Source organism: Ips typographus, linkage group LG10, assembly GCF_016097725.1.
Source record: "Ips typographus isolate SLU linkage group LG10, UJ_Ityp_2.0, whole genome shotgun sequence".
Classification (NCBI taxonomy): domain Eukaryota; kingdom Metazoa; phylum Arthropoda; class Insecta; order Coleoptera; family Curculionidae; genus Ips; species Ips typographus.
The window spans coordinates 3325847-3339387 of NC_138431.1; the positions used below are offsets into that span (position 1 = coordinate 3325847).

At 32.7% G+C, this 13541-nt stretch overlaps 1 protein-coding gene across 1 annotated transcript in view; it reads right to left on the minus strand.

The window, feature by feature from the left end:
• Window positions 1–9178, minus strand: part of Eip78C (Ecdysone-induced protein 78C) — a 53217-nt gene extending 44039 nt beyond the window's left edge. The window contains exon 1 of the mRNA XM_081987944.1: window positions 8962–9178. The gene's annotated coding sequence lies outside the window, so the exon portion shown is untranslated. The remainder of the gene's footprint in view (window positions 1–8961) is intronic.
• Between the last annotated feature and the right edge of the window lie 4363 nt (window positions 9179–13541).

The window sequence follows — 13541 nt, forward strand, 5'->3', positions numbered from 1 at the left end:
TACAAGTCAATTTTTGGTATTTTAGAGTTTGGAAACGTGTAGATTGCATTGAAATTGACTTTATAGTCAAATGTATGTACTTTCAAGACAGTTTTCAATGTTTACAAGTCAATTTTAGTCTTTTAGAGTTTGGAAACGTGTAGATTGCATTGAAATTGGCTTAGCAGTCAAATGTATGTACTTTTAAGACAATTTTCAAGGTTTACAAGTCAATTTTTGGTATTTTACAGTTTGGAAACGTGTAGATTGCATTGAAATTGGCTTAGCAGTCAAATGTATGTACTTTCAAGACAGTTTTCAATGTTTACAAGTCAATTTTAGTCTTTTACAGTTTGGAAACGTGTAGATTGCATTGAAATTGGCTTAGCAGTCAAATGTATGTACTTTCAAGACAGTTTTCAAGGTTTACAAGTAAATTTTTAGTGTTTTAGGGTTTGGAAACGTTTAGATTGCATTGAAATTGGCTTAGCAGTCAAATATATGTACTTTCAAGACAGTTTTCAATGTTTACAAGTCAATTTTAGTCTTTTACAGTTTGGAAACCTGTAGATTGCATTGAAATTGGGTTAGCAGTCAAATGTATGTACTTTTAAGACAATTTTCAAGGTTTACAAGTCAATTTTTGGTATTTTACAGTTTGGAAACGTGTAGATTGCATTGAAATTGGCTTAGCAGTCAAATGTATGTACTTTCAAGACAGTTTTCAAGGTTTACAAGTAAATTTTTAGTGTTTTAGGGTTTGGAAACGTTTAGATTGCATTGAAATTGGCTTAGCAGTCAAATATATGTACTTTCAAGACAGTTTTCAATGTTTACAAGTCAATTTTAGTCTTTTACAGTTTGGAAACCTGTAGATTGCATTGAAATTGGCTTAGCAGTCAAATGTATGTACTTTCAAGACAGTTTTCAAGGTTTACAAGTAAATTTTTAGTGTTTTAGGGTTTGGAAACGTTTAGATTGCATTGAAATTGGCTTAGCAGTCAAATATATGTACTTTCAAGACAGTTTTCAATGTTTACAAGTCAATTTTAGTCTTTTACAGTTTGGAAACCTGTAGATTGCATTGAAATTGGCTTAGCAGTCAAATGTATGTACTTTCAAGACAGTTTTCAAGGTTTACAAGTAAATTTTTTGTGTTTTAGGGTTTGGAAACGTGTAGATTGCATTGAAATTGACTTTATAGTCAAATGTATGTACATTCAAGACAGTTTTCAAGGTTTACAAGTCAATTTTAGTCTTTTAGAGTTTGGAAACGTGTAGATTGCATTGAAATTGGCTTATCAGTCAAATGTATGTACTTTTAAGACAATTTTCAAGGTTTACAAGTCAATTTTTGGTATTTTAGAGTTTGGAAACGTGTAGATTGCATTGAAATTGACTTTATAGTCAAATGTATGTACTTTCAAGACAGTTTTCAATGTTTACAAGTCAATTTTAGTCTTTTAGAGTTTGGAAACGTGTAGATTGCATTGAAATTGGCTTAGCAATCAAATGTATGTACTTTTAAGACAATTTTCAAGGTTTACAAGTCAATTTTTGGTATTTTACAGTTTGGAAACGTGTAGATTGCATTGAAATTGGCTTAGCAGTCAAATGTATGTACTTTTAAGACAATTTTCAAGGTTTACAAGTCAATTTTTGGTATTTTACAGTTTGGAAACGTGTAGATTGCATTGAAATTGGCTTAGCAGTCAAATGTATGTACTTTCAAGACAGTTTTCAATGTTTACAAGTCAATTTTAGTCTTTTACAGTTTGGAAACGTGTAGATTGCATTGAAATTGGCTTAGCAGTCAAATGTATGTACTTTCAAGACAGTTTTCAAGGTTTACAAGTAAATTTTTAGTGTTTTAGGGTTTGGAAACGTTTAGATTGCATTGAAATTGGCTTAGCAGTCAAATATATGTACTTTCAAGACAGTTTTCAATGTTTACAAGTCAATTTTAGTCTTTTACAGTTTGGAAACCTGTAGATTGCATTGAAATTGGGTTAGCAGTCAAATGTATGTACTTTTAAGACAATTTTCAAGGTTTACAAGTCAATTTTTGGTATTTTACAGTTTGGAAACGTGTAGATTGCATTGAAATTGGCTTAGCAGTCAAATGTATGTACTTTCAAGACAGTTTTCAAGGTTTACAAGTAAATTTTTAGTGTTTTAGGGTTTGGAAACGTTTAGATTGCATTGAAATTGGCTTAGCAGTCAAATATATGTACTTTCAAGACAGTTTTCAATGTTTACAAGTCAATTTTAGTCTTTTACAGTTTGGAAACCTGTAGATTGCATTGAAATTGGCTTAGCAGTCAAATGTATGTACTTTCAAGACAGTTTTCAAGGTTTACAAGTAAATTTTTAGTGTTTTAGGGTTTGGAAACGTTTAGATTGCATTGAAATTGGCTTAGCAGTCAAATATATGTACTTTCAAGACAGTTTTCAATGTTTACAAGTCAATTTTAGTCTTTTACAGTTTGGAAACCTGTAGATTGCATTGAAATTGGCTTAGCAGTCAAATGTATGTACTTTCAAGACAGTTTTCAAGGTTTACAAGTAAATTTTTTGTGTTTTAGGGTTTGGAAACGTGTAGATTGCATTGAAATTGACTTTATAGTCAAATGTATGTACATTCAAGACAGTTTTCAAGGTTTACAAGTCAATTTTAGTCTTTTAGAGTTTGGAAACGTGTAGATTGCATTGAAATTGGCTTATCAGTCAAATGTATGTACTTTTAAGACAATTTTCAAGGTTTACAAGTCAATTTTTGGTATTTTAGAGTTTGGAAACGTGTAGATTGCATTGAAATTGACTTTATAGTCAAATGTATGTACTTTCAAGACAGTTTTCAATGTTTACAAGTCAATTTTAGTCTTTTAGAGTTTGGAAACGTGTAGATTGCATTGAAATTGGCTTAGCAATCAAATGTATGTACTTTCAAGACAGTTTTCAAGGTTTACAAGTCAATTTTTAGTGTTTTAGGATTTGGAAACGTGTAGACTGTATTGAAATTGACTTAGTAGGCAAATGTGTGTACTTTCAAGACAATTTTCAAGGTTTACAAGTCAATTTTAGTCTTTCAGAGTTTGGAAACGTGTAGATTGCATTGAAATTGACTTTATAGTCAAATGTATGTATTTTCAAGACAGTTTTCAAGGTTTACAAGTAAATTAGTTAGTTTACAAGTCAATTTTAGTCTTTTAGAATTTGGAAACGTGTAGATTGCATTGAAATTGACTTTATAGTCAAATGTATGTACATTCAAGACAGTTTTCAAGGTTTACAAGTTAGTTAGTTTACAAGTAAATATTTAGTGTTTTAGGGTTTGGAAACGTGTAGATTGCATTGAAATTGGCTTACCAGTCAAATTTATGTACTTTTAAGACAATTTTCAAGGTTTACAAGTCAATTTTTGGTATTTTAGAATTTGGAAACGTGTAGATTGCATTGAAATTGACTTTATAGTCAAATGTATGTACTTTCAAGACAGTTTTCAATGTTTACAAGTCAATTTTAGTCTTTTAGAGTTTGGAAACGTGTAGATTGCATTGAAATTGGCTTAGCAGTCAAATGTATGTACTTTTAAGACAATTTTCAAGGTTTACAAGTCAATTTTTGGTATTTTAGAGTTTGGAAACGTGTAGATTGCATTGAAATTGACTTTATAGTCAAATGTATGTACTTTCAAGACAGTTTTCAATGTTTACAAGTCAATTTTAGTCTTTTAGAGTTTGGAAACGTGTAGATTGCATTGAAATTGGCTTATCAGTCAAATGTATGTACTTTTAAGACAATTTTCAAGGTTTACAAGTCAATTTTTGGTATTTTAGAGTTTGGAAACGTGTAGATTGCATTGAAATTGACTTTATAGTCAAATGTATGTACTTTCAAGACAGTTTTCAATGTTTACAAGTCAATTTTAGTCTTTTAGAGTTTGGAAACGTGTAGATTGCATTGAAATTGGCTTAGCAATCAAATGTATGTACTTTCAAGACAGTTTTCAAGGTTTACAAGTCAATTTTTAGTGTTTTAGGATTTGGAAACGTGTAGACTGTATTGAAATTGACTTAGTAGGCAAATGTGTGTACTTTCAAGACAATTTTCAAGGTTTACAAGTCAATTTTAGTCTTTCAGAGTTTGGAAACGTGTAGATTGCATTGAAATTGACTTTATAGTCAAATGTATGTATTTTCAAGACAGTTTTCAAGGTTTACAAGTAAATTAGTTAGTTTACAAGTCAATTTTAGTCTTTTAGAATTTGGAAACGTGTAGATTGCATTGAAATTGACTTTATAGTCAAATGTATGTACATTCAAGACAGTTTTCAAGGTTTACAAGTAAATTTTTAGTGTTTTAGGGTTTGGAAACGTGTAGATTGCATTGAAATTGGCTTAGCAGTCAAATGTATGTACTTTCAAGACAGTTTTCAAGGTTTACAAGTTAGTTAGTTTACAAGTAAATATTTAGTGTTTTAGGGTTTGGAAACGTGTAGATTGCATTGAAATTGGCTTACCAGTCAAATTTATGTACTTTTAAGACAATTTTCAAGGTTTACAAGTCAATTTTTGGTATTTTAGAATTTGGAAACGTGTAGATTGCATTGAAATTGACTTTATAGTCAAATGTATGTACTTTCAAGACAGTTTTCAATGTTTACAAGTCAATTTTAGTCTTTTAGAGTTTGGAAACGTGTAGATTGCATTGAAATTGGCTTAGCAGTCAAATGTATGTACTTTTAAGACAATTTTCAAGGTTTACAAGTCAATTTTTGGTATTTTAGAGTTTGGAAACGTGTAGATTGCATTGAAATTGACTTTATAGTCAAATGTATGTACTTTCAAGACAGTTTTCAATGTTTACAAGTCAATTTTAGTCTTTTAGAGTTTGGAAACGTGTAGATTGCATTGAAATTGGCTTATCAGTCAAATGTATGTACTTTTAAGACAATTTTCAAGGTTTACAAGTCAATTTTTGGTATTTTAGAGTTTGGAAACGTGTAGATTGCATTGAAATTGACTTTATAGTCAAATGTATGTACTTTCAAGACAGTTTTCAATGTTTACAAGTCAATTTTAGTCTTTTAGAGTTTGGAAACGTGTAGATTGCATTGAAATTGGCTTACCAGTCAAATTTATGTACTTTTAAGACAATTTTCAAGGTTTACAAGTCAATTTTTGGTATTTTAGAATTTGGAAACGTGTAGATTGCATTGAAATTGACTTTATAGTCAAATGTATGTACTTTCAAGACAGTTTTCAATGTTTACAAGTCAATTTTAGTCTTTTAGAGTTTGGAAACGTGTAGATTGCATTGAAATTGGCTTAGCAGTCAAATGTATGTACTTTTAAGACAATTTTCAAGGTTTACAAGTCAATTTTTGGTATTTTAGAGTTTGGAAACGTGTAGATTGCATTGAAATTGACTTTATAGTCAAATGTATGTACTTTCAAGACAGTTTTCAATGTTTACAAGTCAATTTTAGTCTTTTAGAGTTTGGAAACGTGTAGATTGCATTGAAATTGGCTTAGCAGTCAAATGTATGTACTTTTAAGACAATTTTCAAGGTTTACAAGTCAATTTTTGGTATTTTACAGTTTGGAAACGTGTAGATTGCATTGAAATTGGCTTAGCAGTCAAATGTATGTACTTTCAAGACAGTTTTCAATGTTTACAAGTCAATTTTAGTCTTTTACAGTTTGGAAACGTGTAGATTGCATTGAAATTGGCTTAGCAGTCAAATGTATGTACTTTCAAGACAGTTTTCAAGGTTTACAAGTAAATTTTTAGTGTTTTAGGGTTTGGAAACGTTTAGATTGCATTGAAATTGGCTTAGCAGTCAAATATATGTACTTTCAAGACAGTTTTCAATGTTTACAAGTCAATTTTAGTCTTTTACAGTTTGGAAACCTGTAGATTGCATTGAAATTGGGTTAGCAGTCAAATGTATGTACTTTTAAGACAATTTTCAAGGTTTACAAGTCAATTTTTGGTATTTTACAGTTTGGAAACGTGTAGATTGCATTGAAATTGGCTTAGCAGTCAAATGTATGTACTTTCAAGACAGTTTTCAAGGTTTACAAGTAAATTTTTAGTGTTTTAGGGTTTGGAAACGTTTAGATTGCATTGAAATTGGCTTAGCAGTCAAATATATGTACTTTCAAGACAGTTTTCAATGTTTACAAGTCAATTTTAGTCTTTTACAGTTTGGAAACCTGTAGATTGCATTGAAATTGGCTTAGCAGTCAAATGTATGTACTTTCAAGACAGTTTTCAAGGTTTACAAGTAAATTTTTTGTGTTTTAGGGTTTGGAAACGTGTAGATTGCATTGAAATTGGCTTAGCAGTCAAATGTATGTACTTTTAAGACAATTTTCAAGGTTTACGAGTCAATTTTTGGTATTTCAGAGTGTGTAAACGTGTAGATTACATTGAAGTTGACTTTATAGTCAAATGTATGTACTTTCAAGACAGTTTACAAAGTTTACAAGTCAATTTTAGTCTTTTAGAGTTTGGAAACGTGTAGATTGCATTGAAATTGGCTTATCAGTCAAATGTATGTACTTTTAAGACAATTTTCAAGGTTTACAAGTCAATTTTTGGTATTTTAGAGTTTGGAAACGTGTAGATTGCATTGAAATTGACTTTATAGTCAAATGTATGTACTTTCAAGACAGTTTTCAATGTTTACAAGTCAATTTTAGTCTTTTAGAGTTTGGAAACGTGTAGATTGCATTGAAATTGGCTTAGCAATCAAATGTATGTACTTTTAAGACAATTTTCAAGGTTTACAAGTCAATTTTTGGTATTTTACAGTTTGGAAACGTGTAGATTGCATTGAAATTGGCTTAGCAGTCAAATGTATGTACTTTCAAGACAGTTTTCAAGGTTTACAAGTCAATTTTTAGTGTTTTAGGATTTGGAAACGTGTAGACTGTATTGAAATTGACTTAGTAGGCAAATGTGTGTACTTTCAAGACAATTTTCAAGGTTTACAAGTCAATTTTAGTCTTTCAGAGTTTGGAAACGTGTAGATTGCATTGAAATTGACTTTATAGTCAAATGTATGTATTTTCAAGACAGTTTTCAAGGTTTACAAGTAAATTAGTTAGTTTACAAGTCAATTTTAGTCTTTTAGAATTTGGAAACGTGTAGATTGCATTGAAATTGACTTTATAGTCAAATGTATGTACATTCAAGACAGTTTTCAAGGTTTACAAGTAAATTTTTAGTGTTTTAGGGTTTGGAAACGTGTAGATTGCATTGAAATTGGCTTAGCAGTCAAATGTATGTACTTTTAAGACAATTTTCAAGGTTTACGAGTCAATTTTTGGTATTTCAGAGTGTGTAAACGTGTAGATTACATTGAAGTTGACTTTATAGTCAAATGTATGTACTTTCAAGACAGTTTACAAGTCAATTTTAGTCTTTTAGAGTTTGGAAACGTGTAGATTGCATTGAAATTGGCTTAGCAGTCAAATGTATGTACTTTCAAGACAGTTTTCAAGGTTTACAAGTTAGTTAGTTTACAAGTAAATATTTAGTGTTTTAGGGTTTGGAAACGTGTAGATTGCATTGAAATTGGCTTACCAGTCAAATTTATGTACTTTTAAGACAATTTTCAAGGTTTACAAGTCAATTTTTGGTATTTTAGAATTTGGAAACGTGTAGATTGCATTGAAATTGACTTTATAGTCAAATGTATGTACTTTCAAGACAGTTTTCAATGTTTACAAGTCAATTTTAGTCTTTTAGAGTTTGGAAACGTGTAGATTGCATTGAAATTGGCTTAGCAGTCAAATGTATGTACTTTTAAGACAATTTTCAAGGTTTACAAGTCAATTTTTGGTATTTTAGAGTTTGGAAACGTGTAGATTGCATTGAAATTGACTTTATAGTCAAATGTATGTACTTTCAAGACAGTTTTCAATGTTTACAAGTCAATTTTAGTCTTTTAGAGTTTGGAAACGAGTAGATTGCATTGAAATTGGCTTAGCAGTCAAATGTATGTACTTTTAAGACAATTTTCAAGGTTTACAAGTCAATTTTTGGTATTTTACAGTTTGGAAACGTGTAGATTGCATTGAAATTGGCTTAGCAGTCAAATGTATGTACTTTCAAGACAGTTTTCAATGTTTACAAGTCAATTTTAGTCTTTTACAGTTTGGAAACGTGTAGATTGCATTGAAATTGGCTTAGCAGTCAAATGTATGTACTTTCAAGACAGTTTTCAAGGTTTACAAGTAAATTTTTAGTGTTTTAGGGTTTGGAAACGTTTAGATTGCATTGAAATTGGCTTAGCAGTCAAATATATGTACTTTCAAGACAGTTTTCAATGTTTACAAGTCAATTTTAGTCTTTTACAGTTTGGAAACCTGTAGATTGTATTGAAATTGGGTTAGCAGTCAAATGTATGTACTTTTAAGACAATTTTCAAGGTTTACAAGTCAATTTTTGGTATTTTAGAGTTTGGAAACGTGTAGATTGCATTGAAATTGACTTTATAGTCAAATGTATGTACTTTCAAGACAGTTTTCAATGTTTACAAGTCAATTTTAGTCTTTTAGAGTTTGGAAACGTGTAGATTGCATTGAAATTGGCTTAGCAGTCAAATGTATGTACTTTTAAGACAATTTTCAAGGTTTACAAGTAAATTTTTAGTGTTTTACAGTTTGGAAACCTGTAGATTGCATTGAAATTGGCTTAGCAGTCAAATGTATGTACTTTCAAGACAGTTTTCAAGGTTTACAAGTAAATTTTTAGTGTTTTAGGGTTTGGAAACGTGTAGATTGCATTGAAATTGACTTTATAGTCAAATGTATGGACTTTCAAGACAATTTTGAAGGTTTACAAGTAAATTAGTAAGTTTTTAGGTTAATTTTCAGTCTTCTAGAGTTTATGAACCATTTTAAGCCCGTAAACAGTGCTTTTGATCAAATGAACAGGAAATAATGAAAATTGCCATGGCAACAGTACCTTAGCTCCGTACAAGTGTTGTTCTGAGTCTATCCGCATCCCCATTACTGTGCGCAACCAATCAAAATCAACTCAAAAAACCACCCCCCACAACACGCCCATCCCCTTAGTAACCAATCATGCGCACCACACGACGACGCCGGACGTCGCGACGACCGTCGAAACTACTGCGACGACGCACGTGGTCGTACCGGCATCATGCACAAGCTCTGACGACGACGACGTCGTTGTGTAATACTGCCGCGGTGCCCGATTCTTCAGGTGGTGCCCCCCCGCCGAAGGAGAGGGAGAGAGGAGCACCAGGTTCAATCACCTCTCCGACGAGGAAGATGAAACGCCTCGAAGATGGTCTTTGGCAGGGTATTACGATGTCACGTGACTAGGAAACGGAGTTGTTTTGATTGAAAAGGGTCACGACACCGAAATTCAGACAAACGCTAACCTCTCTCGTTCATATACACGGTGATTGATTATATTCATTGACAGAACAGTTTAAATAAGGAGCAAAGTTGCGGTGTGCTTCCTGAATGGCCAGAATCTGCTGTCAAAATGTTTGACAGCTGTCAGAAACGTCACAATCAACTTAGAGATGCCATATGAAGCTATTAAAACTCTACAATTACTATTATAATCATTTTGTTGAGTTACAGTCCCAATTTGTATCTACATTTTTATGGATGTAAATTTGACAGATGAAACGTTTGGTAACAGTGTCTTTAGTCATACGTCACACCTGTCAAAATTTACTAAACACTACCATTACGCTTTAAAATGTTAAAATACCAATTTACTAATCACAGTACAAACGTTGTATTGGCACCTCCATGGAGGCAAATGTGACATTTGATGACAGTTTAGGACGTTGGTTATGTCACTGCACAACTGTCAAAATTGTCAAAATTAACTTAGAGATATCATAAAACATCATAGTGGGGTGTCATTTTTATAAGTTACGCAATTCAAGTGATACTTACAGCTCTATGGATCTAAGTTTGACAGATGCAACGTTTGGTGACAGTTTAGGACATTGTCGTTAGTCACGTGACATCTGTCACTACTGTCAAAATTGACTTAACACTACCATTAAGCTTCAAAATACTAAAATACCAAGATACTATATCCATTATAGAGGTAAATCACAGTACAACGTTGCATTTACAGCTTCGTGAAGGCAAAATCTGGCAAATGTGACGTTTGATGACAGATTTTCTAGTTGGTCATGTCACATGACAGCTGTCAAAACTGTCGAAATTGACGAAACATATAAAATATCATGTTGGTGTACCATTTTCAGGAGTTTCACTTGAAACTGTATTTAGAGCTCCATGGAAGTAATTTTGACAGTTTCCACGTTTGGTGAGAGTTTAGGACATTGTTGTTGGTCACGTGACAGCTGTCACTACTGTCAAAATTGACTTAACACTACCATTAAGCTTTAAAATGCTAAAATACCAAGATAGTGTATCTATTATAGGTAGATCACAGTACAACGTTGTATTTACAGCTTCGTGAAGGCAAAATTTGACAAATGTGACGTTTAATGACAGATTTTCCGGTTTGTCATGTCACATGACAGCTGTCAAAACTGTCCAAATTGACGAAACATATAAAATATCATGTTGGGGTACCATTTTCAGGAGTTACAGTTGAAACTGTATTTAGAGCTCCATGGAAGTAATTTTGACAGTTTCCACGTTTGGTGACAGTTTAAGACATTGTTGTTAGTCACGTGACATCTGTCACTACTGTCACAATCAGCTTAGAAGTGCCGTGAAGCTATAAATGATCGTAATTGTGTATAATTTTGTTTTGTTTACACTTTAAGTGATATTTACAGTTCCATGGAAGTAATTTTGACAGTTTTACGGTTTGGTGACAGTTTAAGACATTGTTGTTAGTCACGTGACAGCTGTCACTACTGTCACAATCAGCTTAGAAGTGTCGTGAAGCTATAAATGATCGTAATTGTGTATAATTTTGTTTTGTTTACACTTTAAGTGATATTTACAGCTCCATGGAAGTAATTTTGACAGTTGTAACGTTTGGTGACAGTTTAGGACATTGTTGTTAGTCACGTGACATCTGTCACTACTGTCACAATCAGCTTAGAAGTGTCGTGAAGCTATAAATGATCGTAATTGTGTATAATTTTGTTTTGTTTACACTTTAAGTGATATTTACAGCTCCATGGAAGTAAGTTTGACAGTTTCACGGTTTTGGACAGTGTAGAACATTGTTGTTAGTCACGTGACAGCTGTCACTACTGTCACAATCAGCTTAGAAGTGCCGTGAAGCTATAAATGATCGTAATTGTGTATAATTTTGTTTTGTTTACACTTTAAGTGATATTTACAGCTCCATGGAAGTAAGTTTGACAGTTTTACGGTTTGGTGACAGTTTAAGACATTGTTGTTAGTCACGTGACAGCTGTCACTACTGTCACAATCAGCTTAGAAGTGCCGTGAAGCTATAAATGATCGTAATTGTGTATAATTTTGTTTTGTTTACACTTTAAGTGATATTTACAGCTCCATGGAAGTAAGTTTGACAGTTTTACGGTTTGGTGACAGTTTAAGACATTGTTGTTAGTCACGTGACAGCTGTCACTACTGTCACAATTAGCTTAGAAGTGCCGTGAAGCTATAAATGATCGTAATTGTGTATAATTTTGTTTGGTTTACACTTTACACTTCAAGTGATATTTACAGCTCCATGGAAGTAATTTTGACAGTTTCCACGTTTGGTGACAGTTTAAGACATTGTTGTTAGTCACGTGACAGCTGTCACTACTGTCACAATCAGCTTAGAAGTGCCGTGAAGCTATAAATGATCGTAATTGTGAATAATTTTGTTTGGTTTACACTTTACACTTCAAGTGATATTTACAGCTCCATGGAAGTAATTTTGACAGTTTCCACGTTTGGTGACAGTTTAAGACATTGTTGTTAGTCACGTGACAGCTGTCATTACTGTCACAATCAGCTTAGAAGTGCCGTGAAGCTATAAATGATCGTAATTGTGAATAATTTTGTTTGATTTACACTTTACACTTCAAGTGATATTTACAGCTCCATGGAAGTAATTTTGACAGTTTCCACGTTTGGTGACAGTTTAAGACATTGTCGTTAATCACGTGACATCTGTCACTACTGTCACAATCAGCTTAGAAGTGCCATGAAGCTATAAATGATCGTAATTGTGTATAATTTTGTTTTGTTTACACTTTAAGTGATATTTACAGCTCCATGGAAGTAATTTTAACAGTTGTAACGTTTGGTGACAATTGAGGACATCGTTCAGAGTCACGTGACAGCTGTCACTACTGTCACATTTAGCTTAGAAGTGCCGTGAAGCTATAAATGATCGTAATTGTGAATAATTTTGTTTGGTTTACACTTTACACTTCAAGTGATATTTACAGCTCCATGGAAGTAATTTTGACAGTTTCACGGTTTTGGACAGTGTAGAACATTGTCGTTAATCACGTGACATCTGTCACTACTGTCACAATCAGCTTAGAAGTGCCGTGAAGCTATAAATGATCGTAATTGTGTATAATTTTGTTTTGTTTACACTTTAAGTGATATTTACAGCTCCATGGAAGTAAGTTTGACAGTTTTACGGTTTGGTGACAGTTTAAGACATTGTTGTTAGTCACGTGACAGCTGTCACTACTGTCACAATCAGCTTAGAAGTGCCGTGAAGCTATAAATGATCGTAATTGTGTATAATTTTGTTTTGTTTACACTTTAAGTGATATTTACAGCTCCATGGAAGTAATTTTAACAGTTGTAACGTTTGGTGACAATTGAGGACATCGTTCAGAGTCACGTGACAGCTGTCACTACTGTCACATTTAGCTTAGAAGTGTCTTGAATCTATAAATTATCGTAATAGTATATAACTTTGATGAGTTACATTTTGAGCTCCACTGACCTAAGTTTGACAGTTGCAACGTTCAATAACAAGGAAGCAAATCTCGCAGATGTGACATTTACTGACAGTTTCAGTGACAGTCGCTTACGTCACATGACAGCTGTCAAAACTGTTGCCATAAAGCTATAAAACAAATCACCCAGTACAGTTACTCTGTACGTGGAGAGACAATTTACATTATCGATTTATCGGTTCGATTTATTAATAATTGACACTCAGGGACACTCTAATAAGCAACTGGAAGCTCCTGACTTCTAGGATTAATTTTAACTAAATCATCAGATTATAACTGTGAAATTGCCCCCACAGAGTTGTTGGGGGCCATTTTGTTGCAATATCTCCAGAACGGTAAGAGCTAGAATTTTGAAAAATATACTGACATAACTGTCAAGGTCATGGCTACCTTCAGTAAGAAAATTAAGGCTGTAACCTTGAAACTGTCAATTTAGCGCCATTTTGAATCTTCCGTTGTCAAGCCAAGCGAAACGTTCAGTAGTACCGCAATTTTGTTGCAATATCTCCGGAACGGTAAGGGCTAGAATTTTGAAAAAAATACTGACATACCTGTCAAGGTCATGGCTACCTTCAGTAAGAAAATTAAGGCTGTAACCTTTAAACTGTCAATTTAGCGCCATTTTGAATCT